This window comes from Cryptomeria japonica, chromosome 5, assembly GCF_030272615.1.
Source record: "Cryptomeria japonica chromosome 5, Sugi_1.0, whole genome shotgun sequence".
Taxonomy (NCBI): domain Eukaryota; kingdom Viridiplantae; phylum Streptophyta; class Pinopsida; order Cupressales; family Cupressaceae; genus Cryptomeria; species Cryptomeria japonica.
The window spans coordinates 63,099,307-63,118,121 of record NC_081409.1 but is presented as its reverse complement, the minus strand read 5'-3'; the positions used below and the strand labels follow the sequence as shown (position 1 = coordinate 63,118,121).

Genomic DNA, 18,815 nt, shown 5'->3' with positions numbered 1-18,815 from the left:
ACACTCCAATGAGACATTGTATGTGATTGAAGGTTTTGTCATTGATGGAAGCCTTACAATCCTATGGCATCGGCAAGGAATTACACTGACAAGTTAGTGCACCGACATCAGCAGATCACACTCTACACCAGCACTCAGACCATCAGCACCGGCACAGAGAAAGGAAGCATATTGGGACAAAGGCCAATAGGATTTTTGGTATATTATATTTTGTTTATTATTGTAAAAACTTTGTAAGCCAACTTAGAAAGTTGTAAAATGACTCTTATATATAAGAGAGATCATTGTAAACATTTTGTAGGTTAAGAAAGTAAGAAAGGAAGTGAAAAGAAGAAGATATTAGGTAGACCTATTATGCAAAATATAGGTTAGAGGTTTTATGTAAAGAATAGAGAACAAACCAGTACTGGATCAGGCATTATAGATGCTATTGTAAAGTAGTACAAGTTGTTGGATTTGTATAATCCACATTATAAGTCAGTGAGACTTCCCATTGAGCAGTGAGCTCTAGGCAGTTGGCCTTCCTGCATGTGCAGGCCCCTATTGTAAGTAATATTCTCTTATTGGCCAATAAGTGAATATTATGGGTCACAAATCCCACCGAGGTTTTTCCCACACCGGGTTTCCTCGTTAAATCCTTATGTTATGGTGTTCTTTTCATGTGAATGCTTTTAATTATGTTCATTGCATTATTTCTTGCATACCAGTACACTGTTGTAATATGTTCTACATGTTTTAAATTGAGAAATTCTAATTATCAGTGAGATACTGATTCACCTCCCCCTCTCAGTATATGTGGGATTCCTAACAGTTACCTTAGGTCATGGGATTTCTTCAATAAATTCCTCAATCTGTGCTGGAATCTCTCCAACATTTTCCTCAAACTGATGTGAAGTGTCTCCAATAGTCTCTTCAAATTGCTCTAGAATCTCTCCAATTATTTCTTCAGGCTATTGTGAAATATCCCCAATAGTTTCCTCAAGATGTTGCACATTTTCTTCAACAATTTCCTCAATATGTTGTGGAATATCTTCGTTAACCTCCTCAAGCTACTATGCCACAAAAGCAAGATTTGACAATCTATCTTCATCAACTTCTACCTAGATTTCAGCATCTACAAGGCTTCCTTCTTCTTGTATTTCAATATCTATAGGGCTTCCTTCTTTTGATGTTTCCACTACAATAACCTCTATTGGATCACCTGCTGGATGATCCTTATGGGTCCTACTTCATGTTCTTCTCACATAAACTTTGGAGTGGTTGCGAGAATGGTCTTAGTTGCTATAGGAGTTTTTCTTTTTGTCCTACCTCTCTTGGTTGCAGGAGAAATTTGAGTTGCATGTGGATGGGCCATAGGTTCCTTCTCTTTTCACTCATCTCTTATTCTACAATAACTGTAGCTCCTTCAGCAACGAGCAAATCATCATCTGCAGCAACTATGGGTGAAGAGGGTTATGTCATTTTTCTTATTCAACTGGCGGATTCTCTACAATAGGAGCATCTTCAATAGGAGCATCCTCATCCCCAAACTGCAATATATCCTCAAATACCCCCCACTCCATCTATGAAACATCTCTAAGGGAACGTTCTACAATCAATTTAACCAATCCATGATGGCTAACAGAATGATTTCCATTTTTTCGCATCTCCTTAGCACTTGTAGAAATGAAGTGGTATAGAAAATTAGGGACATTAACCCTCCGACCATGCCATAAATGACTAAGTAATTTAAAATGTGGTGAATGTAGATTTGAATATCTCCCTTCACAAGTAATGTATTTCATGACATACAAAGATACCTAAGGCCATTCTGCTGGTAGGGAAACTATTCTAGTTCCTTGCTTGTCCACCGTTAGAGGTCCATTTGTGGGAATTGTTAATTTTACCCTAGTGCTCCTTGCATCTTTTGATTCTGGAAACAATTCTCCTTCCTGCAACAACCCTGTTACTTCATCTATTCATTGTTCTGTAGAAATAACCCTTAAACCTTTAATCATAGCTTCTCCTTCATTAAAGGAATGCATAAATTCTATAGCTATTTCTTCATTAGAGTCTCTGATTTTCAAAAAGTAATCAATCCAACCATGGTGTCTAAAATAATGCTCACAAAGAGAATCCTGTAGCAACACTTCATGAACTGTTGGCTCATGGCAGATTAGATCACCACCCATATCTTACTCTACTAGTATTGAACACTCTACAACTAAGAAACAGAGGAACAAAATATCTGACAGACTTGTTAAATTGAAAATTCCATACATATCTCAATTTCAGTGGTAGAATTTATTATTTCCTTGCCTGAAATAATAACTTGTTAAACAATGATGGCAAGCAATCAATTCTAAGTACCAAAAAGGATGGATAATCACTAACTTTGGAAACTGAACCATAAAGCCACCCCCCCCAACTTAACCTAGCACGTATCCACACAAGCTGACGAGATTTCGGGGAGTGTACGTAGATTTAGAAAGGCTATAAAATGAAGTGAAATGACAGATAAGAAAGTGGGATGGAATGACGTGGATGAAATTTTATTTATGGAGAAGAATATTCCCATAAGAAATGGAGATATTTATTGTGAAATGATGCGAGAAGAATTATGAAGTGGCAAGCATGTTCACTGTAGTGGCTGTAGGAACCTTACCTTTATTACTTTGCTCAATTACAGCAAGAAGTTGAGCAGTCACTACAGGATCCTTGTTGGTTGCTGCAGGAACCTTGTTAGTTGTTGCAGAAACCTTTGTTTCATCCTTTTGGTCAAATTGCTATAGGAACTCCTCTTTAGTGGCCGGTTTATGATACAGATGCAGTCGGTGACCATTCACCAAAAGCTTAAACTGAATAGGATCAATTGTGATCAAATGAACAACTCCATTATTGAAAACTTCTTCTATCTCATATGGACCTAACCACCTAGTTTGTAGCTTCCCCATAGCATCTTTATATTTGGAATCATATAGTAGTTCCTAGTCACCTCTTTGAACTTCTTCTCTTTATTATACTTATCATACCACTTTGCTCTTTGATTTTGAATCAGTTCTATCTACTAGATAGATATTTTCCTCCATTCAACTAGAGCATTCAATTGCTGAATACATTCTTTTTGTGCTTCAGATAATGTCATATTTAATTGCAAAGTTGTCCTCAGAGTTTTATGCTCAAATTCAATAGGCATCATTGCTACTTTTCCATAAACTATCTCAAAAGGTGTAAAACCAATTGGTGTTTTCCAAGTTGTTTTGTATGCCCAAATTGCTTCTGAAAGCCTATGAGACCAATCTTTTTTATGAACAGATACTATTTTAGTAAGAATAGCCTCAAGCTCTCTATTTGTAACTTCTACCTGCCCATTAGCTTTTGGATGATATGGAGTAGATTTCCTATGTCTTATATTGTATTCATTTACCAAAGCTACAATCAATGTTGAAGTAAATTGAGGTCCCTGGTCTGAGACAAACTCTCTTGGTTCTCCATATCTTGTAAATATTTCTTCATAAAGAAACTCAGCTACCTTATTATCTCTTGCATGTGTCATGGCACAAGCTTCCACCCATTTTGTTACATAGTCTGTACATACCAAAATGTAGGATTTGCCATTAGAAGGTGGATCAATTGGGCCAAGAAAATCTAAACCCCATTTATCAAATGGTGCTACTGATATTTGTGGATATAATGGCATCTCATCATATTTTGTAGGTCATCCCATATGCTGGCATCTATCACATTTCCTTGTATATTGTGTTGCATCCTTGTGTAACGTGGGCCAATAGTATCCTGTATTTAGTACTTTGAGTGTTGTTCTTTTGGCAGCAAAATGTCCTCCACATGGCTCATCATGACATGCATGCAGGATATCATATGTTTCATCTTCCCTTACACATCTTCTCATGACTTGGTGAGGCCCAATATAAAACAAACAATCAGCAATCCATGAGAAGTTAAAACTTTTTTCAACTAACAATCTTCATTCTTTAGGGGAGAAGTGAATCTGCATTTTAGCAGCAGCTAAATAGTTGGCAATGTCAGCATACTAGGGAGTGTGAGCTTGGATAAGAAATAAATGTTCATCTGGAAAAGCATCACCTATCACTATAGAATCCTGTTGCAACTAAAGTCTTGAAAGATAGTTTGCAACCACATTAGACTTCCCTGGTTTATCAACAACTATGATATCAAATTCCTGCATCAACAATAACCAGTGAACTAATCTACCAATAATTAAAGGCTTATTCATGAGGTATCTGATTGCAGTATGATCTGTATGCACAAATATGGGATATCCTATGATATAGTGCCTGAATTTGTTGAGTGCATATATAACAGCTAACATTTCCTTTTTGGTGACTGTGTAATTTAACTAAGGTCCCTATAAGTTCTTACTATTATAATATATCGCATTTTCCAATTTGTCATTCTTCTTTCCTAACACTACCCCTATTGCATAATCAGATGCATCTGTATGAATTTGAAATGGTAAAGACCAATTTTGACCTTTAAGAATTGGTGTTTGAGTCAAGGCATGCTTAAGCTTTAAGAAATCTTCATTGCATGCAGAGGCCCATTTAAATTACATATCCTTGGTAACCAGTGAATATAAGGGACTTGCAATTTTGCTGAAATCTTTGATAAACCTTCTGTAGTATCCAACATGACCAAGGAAACTTCTTACATGTTTTTGCTTCACATGGGCATTGATATGCTGAATGACTTCAATCTTTGTTGGATCCACCTGTATTCCTTTTATAGATATATGATGACCAAGGACTATTCCTTCATGCATCATGATGAAGCATTTCTCACTATTTAATGATAAACTATAGTCCCCACATCATTGCAAAACCTTTTTCAAGTTCCCCAATGCTTGTTCAAATTTAGAACCATAAGTTGTAAAGTCATCCATATAGATTTCCATAATGTCTTGAGAAATATCAGAAAAGATATTGATCACTGCTCTTTGAAAAGTGGCTGGAGCATTGCACAATCCAAAAGGAAGAACAAAATATGCATATGTGCCCCAAGGACAAGTAAATGTTGTCTTCTCTTGATCCTCTGGGGCTATCTAAATCTAATTGTAACCACTGAATCCATCAAGGAATGAAAAGTATCTTTTACCAGCCAAGGAATCCAATACCTGATCCACAAATGGTAATGAAAAAAGATCTTTTCTTGTTGCTAAATTCAGGGCTCTATAATCAACACATACCCTCCATTTTCCTCCTTTCTTAGGGACTATTACCAAAGGTGATACCCATTGGCTATTAGAGATAGGATAGATAAATCCAACCTTTAACAACTTCTACAATTCTTCTTTAACTATCTCTTTTAAGGCAGGATTGATTCTTCTTTGAGGCTGTGTGAGTGGGCAACACTCTTGTTTTATATAGATACGGTGGGTGCAAATTATTGGATCTATCCCATGCATATCCTTGTAATCCCAGACAAAAGCATTTTATGATATTTCAGCAAGTCCACAAGGGCCTCTTTTTAAGTATCTGAAAGATCTCTATTGATATTTAAACATTTATTCAAATCAACATCTATCTTGCTGGTAAGATCAATCTAGTTCATATCAGAAAAATGAGAAGAAGATACTTCCTGCGGCAACAGAGTATGCAAATATATCAGTGGTTGTAGGAAAGTCAAAACCTGCAATATTCAGAACCAACTCCTGCAATTTTTGTTTTTTTATTAACTCATTTATCATAATTTTAAAAAGAATTGATTCTTCATCATGTAATTGCATGAATGGCCCTCAATTAATCATCATAAGATGATTAATAGAGTCAAATCCCTCATATTCTTCTCCCAAAATAGGCCAAAAGACTTGTTGTTGATCAAGTTGGGGTCGTGCAGGAGAATACAAGACTAATGTTTTTGTAGAATTCACATCTGAAATAGTCATATCCCCTGATCTAAATCCAATATATGCATCAGTTGTGGCAAGCCAAGGTCTTCCCAAAATCACCGGATATCCTCCCAATGTTGCCTTTGGAGATAGAATCATAAAGTTTGCAGGGTATTCCCAGGAATCCAAAATAACCACTTCATCTTCAATCATACCATCAAGTCTCACTATAGAGCTATCAACAAGTTGTAGAACTATGGGTGTAGGCCTTAGACTATTGATTTCAAATTGTTTCATTACTTTTGTTGTCATCACATTAATGGCTGCCCCTAAATCAATTAAAACATTTCTTATTTGGTTGCCATTAATAACTATACTTACAACAGGACTACCTAGATCAGAATATTTTGGAATTGCAACCTTGCCTAACATAATATCTGCTAGTTGACCCATAACATGCACTATTTGTGGATCCTTCTTCTTCCTGCTAGGTTTTTTTAGACATGCTTCTCTCAGTGCCTTACCATATATGGGAACATCTTTTATTTCTTGCAAAAATGGAATTTTAACACTTTAGTTTACCATGAGGTGGCTACATATTCTTTTCATACTTGCAGTTCTCCTCAGGGTATTTGGTCCACTACCACCCTTAAAAAGGTCATCACCAAGGTGTGGCGCGGTGTAGCCGGGATGGGAGTGTGTTTGAATATGTGTGCATTCTATCCCTTTGTGTTTACATGTTTGTTTCCCATCTACGGCTTGGATCTCCGAGCTAGGGGGTGGCTACCAGTTAGCCTAGGCTAGGAGGTGAGCACTCCATGGTCATATCCTTGATCTTATTTGTAGGTTGTTGAAAGAAAGGGATTAGGACAAGTGGAAGTTTGATGGAGTTAGTTGTTGCAAAATCCATTTGGAAATATGTAATTTTCTAATTTAAAATGTCCTCATTTGAGTGACCTATTTGTATAATGCCTATAGTGTCTTTTAAAGTAATTCCGAGAAATGCAATAGTTTAGTTGCTATATTGCAAAAACAGAAATGAATAAATCTGGATTCAGTTTTCTAAAGTGTTATTTTCTGAATTTTAATGATTGTTGTGTATATTAAAAATGTGGGAAAGCATCTGAATTTATTTTATCCCTATATGCTTGTGAAATAAATCCAGGGAATAAAGAAAGCATTTAATGATTGTATGCATGTTGCTATGAATGAGAATATTGCAGTTTATTCTTCCCAATTGCATGGTCTTAGTTTATGGATTCTAGATAATTATAGTTGCAGAAAATAAAGTTTCATAATTAATTGCAGAAATAAAATCTAAAGTATCATTTTTTACTAATTCTATAGTTTTAATTTAATAAATTCTAGATTTATTAAGTTGCTATTAAATTTATTGTTTTCTAGAATTTACTTAGTTGCAGAAATAGAAATCTAGAATAATTAGATAGTTGATTTAAATAGTTTCATAGTCCTATAATTGTTGTTTAAAGTTCAATAAATTCTATTAATTACTTTTGTGTAGAAAGTAAATCTAAAGTTAAATAGGCTATCTATTTTTTAAAAAAATATATATTTATATAGTGTGGTATAAATTTATTAAAGTCTGCCATTATTTAATTGCAGGAGATAAACCTATAGTTATATACTTTTTTTTTCTATCTCAGATTTTAGCAAAATCATATTCATGCCTATGATAATAAATAGTGATAAAAATCTGAGTATTTAAATTAATCTAAGGGTTTCAAAAAAAAAAATATATATATATATATAGAATCTATATTTGCAAAGTAAGTTGGTCAAAACATTATGCATTGTATACATCCATTATGTAAAAATATATATATATATATGTATATTTATATATACAAATATATATATATATATTTATTTATTTATATATATTATGTATCATATATATATATATATATATATATTTATATAAAAAAATATATTAAATAAACTACAAAAAAAAACAAAGCGAGGAGGTGTAAAACCTCGGCCGAACCCACTGTGCCTTGCATAGGGGTCGGCGACGCCTCCCCACTATGCATCACACAGTGGTAAGTGACACCTCCCAGTGTGCAAGGCATAGTGGATGGCGGCGCGTCCCACTGTATAATGCACAATGGACGACGACGCCTCCCATTGTGCAATGCACAGTGGTTGATGAGGTCGAGGTCACTATGTATTGCACAATGGAAGGTGTTGGTCATGCTGCCTCCCCACCACTTCAAATTGCCTTCCTCCTCCACCATGGCCGCCTAGCCTAGGGATGCTCGATTCAACCTTGTGGAAAAAAAAAAGGGAGTTAATAAAAAATAATAATAATAGTATAAACCCTAGCCTAGGTAGGGTTAGGGTAACGAGATTTGAATTAATAAAAGAGTCATAATCTTAGGAAGATTTTATAATGCAAATTTTTAATTAGGGTTTGCATGGGATGTTCTTAATAAAATTGGAAAGAAAGCATTATATTGATTTAAAATTATATATTTCAATATATGTGTTTTTATATATAATTATAATTATTTATATACACATATGTAATTAAGAATTAGAAAGTTGAAGTTTAAGAAAAAAAAGATGCAGGCCTATAGGATTAAATATATATTTAATATAGTTTTTTTTTATAAATAAAATCAAGTGGGCAAACAGTATTTATTTAATCAGTCTAAGGGTATTTCAATAAATAGTAATTTAATTGTCTTCTTGGATATAGGTTTTGAAATTTAAAACCTATGGGACGTATTTTTGCCATGGGCTTAATTATATCTTAGTTAAACTAATTTGAGCACATCTTAAGTTTGGATTAAATTGGATTAACTTTAGTAAATTTTAATTATGGACTAAAGGGGTGCTAGGAGGATAAATTTAATTAGTGTTAAAAAAAAAATCATTTAAAAGCCATCCATGATTAATATTGCCCACATAAATTAATTATCTAAACTAATTGTCTTATTAAATTCGAGTAGACATTAAAACTTCAATTGGAATTCCACAAAAGGACCTAGTAGATAAAGCTAATCCAACTATAGTTAAGACAAAACATGTTGTAGCATTTTATATTTGTCGATTAAATGATTTTAAAAGATATATCCTGTTCTTGCCCTAAATTTTGGGCATGACATTTTGGTATCAAAACAAGGTTTCCACACTAGGAACCTTACTCCACTTACGTGTCGCTTTAGATTATTTAAATTATTTTTGTTAAATTGATTTTATAAGGCATTTAAATTTAATTGAGTTAATATTATTCTAAAAGAAATTAGTTATTTATTTTACTTTATTTTCCTCTTAGGATGCCTCCGACGACGCGACAAGCTCGCAAGCGCGGAAGGGGTCCTAGGCATGTGCGCATAGCACGCGAAGAGGTAGTGAGGGAGGAATCAGTTCCAGAAGAGAACCCAAGAGCACCTCCTGAACAGCCAAATGAACCTAACCGAAACCTCTTAGAAGAAATACAGAATCTAATTGGCATAGTTCAGGAAAGGATTCTAGTAGAGAACCCTCAGGTTAGAAATCAGGACCCTGGGAGTCATAGATCAGTTGATAGAGAATGAAGCAGAAGCCCAGCTCCTATTCCTATACAGAGTCAAGGTGGAAATGAGCCAGAGCCTGTGCACATACCAAGACCACCTCCAGTGGTGGAACCAATTTATTTTGAGAGAGCTTGTCGGGATCCAGGGGATCTTATCAGGGAGGTCATGCACCTCTAGCCACCATCTTTTGGAGGTTCTACTAACAGGGTAGAGGTTGAGGCATGGCTTTTGAGTCTTGAGAGGTGCTTTGCATTGCATTCTTACGAGAGAAACCTAAAAGCACATGTCGCAGTCCCTCTATTGAGAGGGTTAGCCTCCACTTGGTGGAGACAGGAAGAGTACAAATGCGGATTAGTTCCTGATACTCTCACTTGGGAGATTTTCATAGAAAGGTTCTAGGAGAGATACCTATCAGAACATTTCAGACAGCGTCATGTAGATAAATTTCATGACCTCCAACAAAAGGGCTTATCAGTAACCCAATATGAGAGCAAATTCTTTGAGCTGTTTCCTTATGTAGATTATCTAAAGGATGAGAAACTTCTTGTAAAGTGCTTCATCAGAGGGTTAAATGTTGGTATAGCCAGGCTAGTTAGGATGTCCGCTTCAGAGAGCCTTCAGGTTGTCATGGAGAAGGCACTGATAGCCGAGGAAATTTAGGTTAGACCACAAGACAGTAGGGATCGATTTTAGAACCGAAATCCCACACCTCAGACTTATGGATTCCAGAAACCACATTGGAAGGGAAATAACCAAAACTCATAGGGGTTCTCCAAACCTCCTCCTCTGCAACAGACACCACAGAACCAGAGGCAGAAGCCTGCACAGTATCAGCAGGGCACCAAGCCCAAGCAGTGGCAGAACCAAGGACAAAGACATGATCAGAGAGCGCAGGTGCCATACACACCTCCGGCAAGGACTTAGCAGTCCTCTAGGAGTGGGTACAGCAGATCCAGCAAGATAGGAGGTCAGGCTTTCTCTAGGCCTCAGGGCGCCCAGTTTCAGGCATGGGGTGCTTGCTTTACATGTGGAGCCATGGGGCATATGGCAAGGGATTGCCCTTAGGGTCAGATGGCAGGAAATCAATGGATGGCCGCTTCAGAGCTGATAGTTGTTGATATGGGTAGGCCCCATAGAGTATTCGTAGCGGTTGACAACTGCCAGGCTTTGCATCAGGCCACGGTCATTGAGTCTGCAGGTATGATCAAAGGTAACAATGTATCTATTTTGTTTGTGTAGCGTCCTAAAATTGTGACACTTGCAATTTCGACTGCATTTGGGTCTTCACGATGGCAGCGCAATGTTGAACCTGAATGGAGACCCCGAAACCTGCTTGCGACATCAAAAACTGCATATTCCTGCACCTTGGCCTGATCCTTCCTTGCACCCTGCTGTCCCGGGAGGTGGGACCATGGCGCCTAGCGCCCTGGTCCCCCAGGACCATGGTGCCCAGTGCCCTGGTCCCTGGCCCTATTTTAGGCCTGGTCTCTTGTTGGGCATCGGGTCTTTAAGTTTGCAATTCGGAAAAACAATGCTTCTAGGTTGGCCTAAGGTCGGAAAAATCAGTCTCCTAACCCTAATTGACAAGTATATAAACTACTTTTCCTCTCCTAGAAAGGGAGGAAGAAGGTAAGCAAAAGAAAGAGGCGGAAGTGATATTCATACATTCAAACATTCAAGCATTCCTTCAGGCAATTGAGCATTCTAAGTCTCCATTCAAGGCTAGGTGTTGCATTCAAGACAAGGATTCAACCATTGAAGAGGAGATCACTTAAAACATAAAACATACAACATTCATTACACCTTTGCATGTAAGAATACAAACATTCTTACAACAAGGTATCAATACTTGTTTACATTACAAACATTTACATTTACAGCATTCTCATTTCTTGGTTAATTCCAAAACCGGGGTTTGACCTAAAGGCAAACCCCTAATCCCTAACCCCCCAACCATCCTCTCTTTTCTATGTGTAGGTTGCAGGTACGTGGCTGTAATTGAAGATCTGGGATCCTTGTGCAAAGACGAACAGATCCACCTTCATTTCGTGGATTTTTCGGAGGACCGTGTGCACTTCGGGCGCCATCGTCCCATCAACTTCCACTCAAATTTGCAAGACAACATCGTCTTGACATTTTACTACTAATTTCAGGTCTGTAGCTTCATCCTGTGTCCCTATCTCTGTCTACAAGCAAATCTTTCTTACTTTACATGCATTCCTAGTTCAATCATTCTATCTACATTCTTTACAAAAGAGGGTATCCTTGATGTCTCAACCCTTGAAACTCATTTAGAATCTAGTCTTGCATTGTGTGGGATTGGATCTTGTGGGTTTCAACCCCTCTTTTGAATGTAAAGTCTCTCCTAAGTGAAAACCGTCAATCCCTGTGACCTCCCTTCTCTCTCCTTGGAGTGGGGGGAACAACTAGGGTTCGATTTTCTGCTTTACATTTTGGTGAACCCGACATGAACATCCTAATTCTGATTATTCATGATTAGATCTAAAAATTTTGCTTCCTTAATTACATTTCCATGTTTGATCTTTTGCAAATTTTAGAGGTTAATGGCATAAAAACCCTAAATTTTCATTTTAGTAATTGAGCTTGTGAAATGTTTAATTGTTAATGCTTGTTTCAGATCTACCCTTCTATTGCAAATTGTCAAATCATATTTGTGCTTTAATTCTGAAAATTAAGTGGTTAAGTGTCAAAACCCTAATTTTTAAAACCCTCTTGATTCAACCTTTGACCGACGATTTCACTGATCAAAACACCTCCAAACCGGTTGTAACTTTGCATTCCGCAACAAAATCACAATATCTCTCATCCCTGAAAATTTTGAAAAAAGTTGCGAGGACCGTGTGCACCCCGAGCGCCATTGTCCCCGACATTTTTTCTGAAATTTCGGGAGCTAGATCTTACTGTATTTTTCTACTAAAATCCAGAATCTTGGCTGATTTTATCAATTCTAACACTTTCAAAATTAAAGTCAAAGTTGGTCTAGTGATTGCTTGGATAAAGGCTTATAATCATTCAAAATTTGTTGAAATTAAAATTCATATCAAAATTGTGTTTCTTACTATCCTAAATCTAAAAAGTGTGTTGGCATTCATTCAAAATTTCAATGCTTTATTTAAATTTTTGCAGTTTGTGACTTTTGAAATTAAGTGTTTAATTGTAACAACCTTGATTTCCACTTTCAAAATTGAATTTTGCATGAAATTGAGTCAACTTTTAAATTTCAAAGCTTGCATTGCTTTCAGTATTCCCTCTAAAATCATAAAATTCAAATTTTCAGTTTCCCTCTCTTTTACAAAATTCAAATTTTGCATTTTTCAACAATCTTGGTAGGGTTCAATTTTGAGATTGCAACTTTAATTTGGCCTATCTACAGATCGTAAAATCACTCAATTTTTTCAGATTAGCTTTAAAATCATCATAGCTTTCATCCCTGAAAATTTTGAAAAAAGTTGCGAGGACCGTGTGCACTCCGTTCACCACGGTCCCTGACATTTTTTTCAAAATTTTGAGAGATTGTCCTGATTGTATTTAACAGCTTAAATCTAGGAGATTGGCTGATTTTATTGAAATTTTCTACCTTTAAATTCAAAATCTTCTGTCTCTCTTTAGTGCTTGAGTTTTACAACAATAAGCCCTACTTACACTATTCCTATTAGACGAAGCCTTAGAATTAAGTCCTTCCAAGGTTTAATTACTGAGGAGATGGAACCTAATTTGAATGGCCTTTTTAATGAGGACATGGGTAATTCCTCTAATCCTCTTAATGATGAAGAAGCTCTCCATGAAGTTTTTGTAGAACAACTTTCGAAATTGGATAACCAATTTGATGATTTTCGACAATGGATGTCTCAAGAATACCCTGATAGTCAAGCTCTTTCATTAATTGAGGGTCTAAAATGTATGGTTCAAAGTGATAAGAATGGAATTGATATTTTGCATGGTATTGCACACATTGTGGATTCAAATGTGATGCCTATGAAGAGTTGTGCCGAAACTTTAGGTTATACACAACCTCCTACTCAAGTCAATCATTCTATCCCTTTGACAACTTCTATTGCTAGTATACCTACTTTTACATCAAACATAATGACTACTTCAGTACAAAACATTCCACCTATGATCACTAGTCATGGGGGCAATCCTTCTTCTTCAATCAACCCTCTCCCTTCATTCAATCTGACTTCCTCATTCATTCCTTCAATGAGTGTCCCTATTACATCTCCACAAATGAACATGATGCAAGGGGGCAATTCATTTAACCATTCCATTCCTCCTTGTAGTGTTCCTCCTTTCCAATCATCTCCTATGACTAACTATCATAGTGTCCTGCCACCTTACTCTCAATCAATACCTTCTTTCAATAACATAATACCTCCATCACAATCTAACACGTCTAATATGAACTCTTCGACTGAAGTGACCATTAACAATCTTGCACAAACTGTCTCTTCTTTACAACAACAAATTGCCTCTATGAATCAATCTAAGTTTAGTGTGCCCACATTTGATGTTGCGAGCCCAATTTCTCTTGACATTGTTCAAGCTATTCCCCCTAAACATGTTGAAATCCTACAATTGGAGCTTTATAATGGTAAGGGTGATCCTCTAACACATGTTAAGACCTTTCAAACAATATGTACCGATTTTGCTTATGACCAAAGGTTGCTTGCAAAACTGTTTACTAGAACATTAAGAGATAAAGATCTACAATGGTATTGCTCATTGCCTTCCTATTCTATTACTTCTTTCGAACAACTTGCAAATGCTTTTATTCAACAATTTCAAAACAATATAAGTCCTAAAGTTACTTTGATTGATTTAATGCATTATAAACAAGGTGTTAAAGAAAAAGTGACTGATTTCATTGGTAGATATAAGCATTTATATGCTCAAATTTCTTTTCCAGTACCTGACAATGATATTCAAAGAATCTTTATTTCTAATTTACAAAAAGATATTAGAGAAAAACTTTTGTTTTCTGAGTTTACTTCTTTCCAACAGTTGTGTGCAACTCTTCACAATTATCAACTGACTGTGAGTCAAATGGAACAAGCAAATCCTATGGCTCTGAGTGATAAAGGTGATAGTAGTCAACAACCATTTGGGAAATTTAAACCGTGTTATCACTGTTTTAAAATTGGGTTCTTCTTTCCCCATAATTGGTTATGGTACTTTGAAAATATTCGAATAGGGTGTGGTCCCAAGTGCTTTAGCTTTGTTCTAAACCTAGAGGGTTTAAGGGTTTTTCAAGTTTTACTTTATCTTTTGTGTTAGATCCCTGGTTTCTATTCTGTCGTTACTTTATTCCACTTAAGTCATGGGTCACGGGGTCGTAGGAAGTGTCCCCCCTTGCTATTTACCTAGGCGGTTATGTTGATTATTTGAAAAAAAATTCGCCTTGTTTTATTTCCTTCTAAAGTGTCAGGCCCTGTAAATGCCGATCAACTTGAAAAAGGATCCGACGGTCAGCGCTATTTCGCAAGGGTTAAGTGCTCACCCTTTATGGCCGCGAAATAGCGAGAATGAATATCAGCCGTCCATGTGTCGTGACGGAGGAGGTAAAAGGTATAGTTGTCAGAGGTAGCTGGAGCCCCGTGGCCTTCTTCCGGCGTATTAAAAGGTAGCACGTGGCACAAGTCACCACAGTCAGCGGGCCCACCATTCCTCAGGACCAAGGGTTCAAAAGTGGGCCCCAAAGATGAGTCGGCTCACAGGTGGAGATGACCTGGCAGGGACAGCTCTTACAATTCATTGAGACCCTGTGGCTCCTTCCAGCGAATGAAAAAGTGACAGGTCGGCTCCGAAAGTGACAAGGCGCCAGGTGTCCATGGCGTGTCCGTGGGCCCACCTTTCCTGAAAGCTTCTAACAGGGTTTAAATGCTGAGCAAGTTGAGATATGATCTAACGGCTCGTGCTATTTCGCAAGGGTAAGATGCCCACTTCTTAAGGCCGTGAAATAGCGAGAGTTAACCAGGACCGTCCACGTGTCTTGATGACACGCGGTCTAAAAGGAAACTGTGGGTCCCTATGGTTCCTGCTTGACGAATGAAAAATTGACAGGTCGGCTCCGAAAGTGATAAGGCGCCAGGTGTCCATGGTGTGTCCGTGGGCCCACCATCTCTGAGAGCCTTCTCAAGGGGTTAAACACCGATCGACTGCAGAGAAGATCCGACGGTCAGCGCTATTTCGCAAGGGTTAAGTGCTCACCCTTTAAGGCCATGAAATAGCGAGAATGAATATTAGCCGTCCACGTGGCATGATGATGACATGGCCAAAAGGGAAAAACATGGGCCCGCCACAGTATAAAGGGATACATTCGGCCAGTATCAAAATGGAATGTAAAGGGATTTTCTAAGCCAATGATCAGATGCCGCGTGGTATTATGTAGCCAATAGGAAGATGGGACCCAGACTAAAGACAAAGCCGTCAAAATGCAATTCACAGTGAGACACTTGCAAGAAGGCTGCGACCCGTTGGAGTTAAAATATGAATTCTTGTATGAATTCAATTTTGAAGGGACGGTCGAAGCATGCGGAATCAATGTTATAGTTAAGGCCCAGAGTACAAGCATTTGATTTCCTAACAACCAAGTATAGAGATCTTTTAAAAGGATTTTGCAGAAGAGTAACGCAGAGTTATCTTTTGCAAATACAGAGAAGGTGAATCAGTTGCAGAGCGAATTCCTTCAAGCAAGCATCAGGTTCTTTCTTATTTTGCAGCTATTTTTGTGTGGTGTAATAAGTGAAGTTATTCTCGTGTTACAGGATTGTTTAAGAAGTGATATTCATCTTGTTGCATTTTCAAATGGCTCCTAAAAGGGAATTTTCTAGCAAGGTTAATTATTTAGAAAGAAGTGTATGTGATGACTTTTTAGAGAAGTTGACGCTGTCAACTAACCAGGCATCTAAGGCCAAAGAGTTAGTACCCAGCGCTCCCCGTCTGAAGATTGGAGAAGGATTGTATGACAAAGGTAATTGGTTGAGAGACTCACAGGTTGGAATGTCCGGGTTGGGGCTGTTTAGAGTCAGATTTGGAATGAGAAATTCTCCTGCTCCTCAAAACAGTGTTTGGGAATTAGATGTTGGGAAGTTGGTAGTCCTAGGGGTGTTCATGGATACAGATTTGTTAACCGAAATGGCATTGAATTATGATTCAGTTACAAGGTGCATCCAGGATGTAAATGGGAAAACCCTCGTGGAAATCAATGTAGAAGAGTTGAGAACAGCGTTTGGGCTCAGTGAGTTTACAAGCTTCTTGGAACCCATAAATTTCACACAATTAGCTCAGGTGTATAGGGCACAGAGGAGTCATCTTAGGAATGGGACTCTCAAAGAACTTTTTCTGAAAGTAGGAGGGTTAGCAGTTGTAGGGCCCAACACACAAGAGCCTTTTTCATTAAGTATGTTTACCTTGAGGGCAAAAGGGATGTATTGGGCACTTTGCCAAGTTCTAGGAGAGGATGTTGAATTGAATATGCCAAACCATTACTTGCTAATGATTGTTCAAATTTTGAATCCTTCTCTTGCTATTACATTTGATTATGCTTCTTATATTGCCGATGCTATCCATGGAGGGTTGATAGGGATAAAGAATGGAAAGGTGGATAGGCCATTTGGGTGGTATTCACTCTTGATGCACCTCTTTCTCTTCAAAGGTGATGATTATTTCGCCAGTGGTATGGACCTGGTAAAAGAAAAGGAGGGAGAGAAGATGCCGGTACAACTATGGAGTACTGTGTTGTCATGGGACAGAGAGGATGCTAGTTTTCTGAAATTTGATAAATATTTTGCATCCAAAATAAGGACTCTCCTTTGCTCTGACAACCCAAGAGTCCCCAAGGTTCTTCTGGAGTTCTTAAGACCAAAAGAATTCGCAGAGAATATCAAGATAGTTCATAACTGGGGTGATATGTGCTTATATCCAGTCTCTACAGTTTTTAGAGTCTTTGGTTTCAGAGGCACCCCATTTTTGTTACCATACCAAGTCCCCCTCAAAGTGGGAATAGCTGAGATTCTCAGACAAATTGGTGACCTGCAAGAGGCAGAGTTAACAGGCAGAGGTAAAGGGACTATTTTCCCTGCAGCTACAGTAGCCCACCAATTTGTAATCACCAAGGGAGGCTGGAAATGTTTTGAGGATTTCCTCAAACCCTACCATTTGTCCACTGTAGTGTCTAGATGTGCTGATCCAGAGGACTTTTACAATGGTGTGTTCCGGAAGAAAGTAGCATGCAGAGGTAGGCCTCATCAATTCCACTTTCCTGAAGACCTCATTAGGAATGAATTTGATTTAGATGAACAGGAGTTGAGGAAGGAAAAGTGGGTGGCTTACAAGAAAGCCCTGGATTTTGTGCATCAATTTGATGCTAGCTATGACCCATTGTCTAGCTTCTTCCCATTGGAAGAGAAGATAAAATTTTTTATTATTTGCTTTGAGGATGTAATGCAAACAATAAAGGAGAAGAGGGAAGTTGTAATCAAGAATAACCCTGAGAAAGCAAGAATGATTTTGGGAAAATCAGCTCCCACTAAAGCAATCCCTCTTGGTGATTACACCCTGCATAAGAAAGTAGGTTATAGTGTGCTAGTGTCTACAACAGGGGAGCCCTCTTCATCCAAAGGAAAGAGGAAGGCACAAGAAGTCATTGACATCCAGGACAGCCCAAAGAAGCAGAGGGTGGAAAAGGAAGTGCAATCAGATACACCCCTATATTCCCCATCCCAATCCCCTCTCCACATAGGAGATGAGCAAGCAGCAACTGAATACCTCTCTCAGTTGGGTAGCTTGGGGGAGATTACATATACATATGGTGAAGTGGAAGAAGGGATGCCAGAAGAACCCACTGAAGCACAGATGGACATCACTTAAACTGAACTCAAAGGCAAGGAGTGGGATCCTGAGATAAAGAAGGCCACTAGTGCCTTTCTAGCTGATGATAGCTTTGTCACATCTGAAGCATTCATACAATTTATCTAGAAGCAGCATATAGATAAATATAATGCTAGATGTGAAGCAAGAAAGGCAGAACAGCCTAATAAAGATCCAGCCTCAGTGGAGGAAGAAATAAAACAGGAGATGATGGAAGAATTCAAAACCATCACTCCTGAACAGGGAAGGGATCTAGTAGCACAAGCTGGAGTGCTCATTTTACCAGAATGGAATATTGCTGACACTCTAGTGCTGGATGCAGTAAGAAAGGAGACCAAACCCATGGAAGGGGTTACATTCAGTAAGGACAATGCTGCACTAGTCATGTGGTCCCTTAAAAGAAATGAGGATAAGAAAGGTAAGGACACCTCAGGGACAAGTCACATTGGTGGATTGATGATCAAGAGAGTAGAGAGTATAGGGGTAGTAGAGGCTGCTAGCACTGTGCTAGAGACTGCCAAATTTAGTGTTGCAGTGGCTGA

General features: G+C 37.9%; 1 pseudogene; it reads left to right on the top strand.

The window, feature by feature from the left end:
• Positions 1–10,473: 10,473 nt before the first annotated feature.
• Positions 10,474–18,815, top strand: part of LOC131032707 (uncharacterized) — a 138,917-nt pseudogene continuing 130,575 nt past the window's right edge.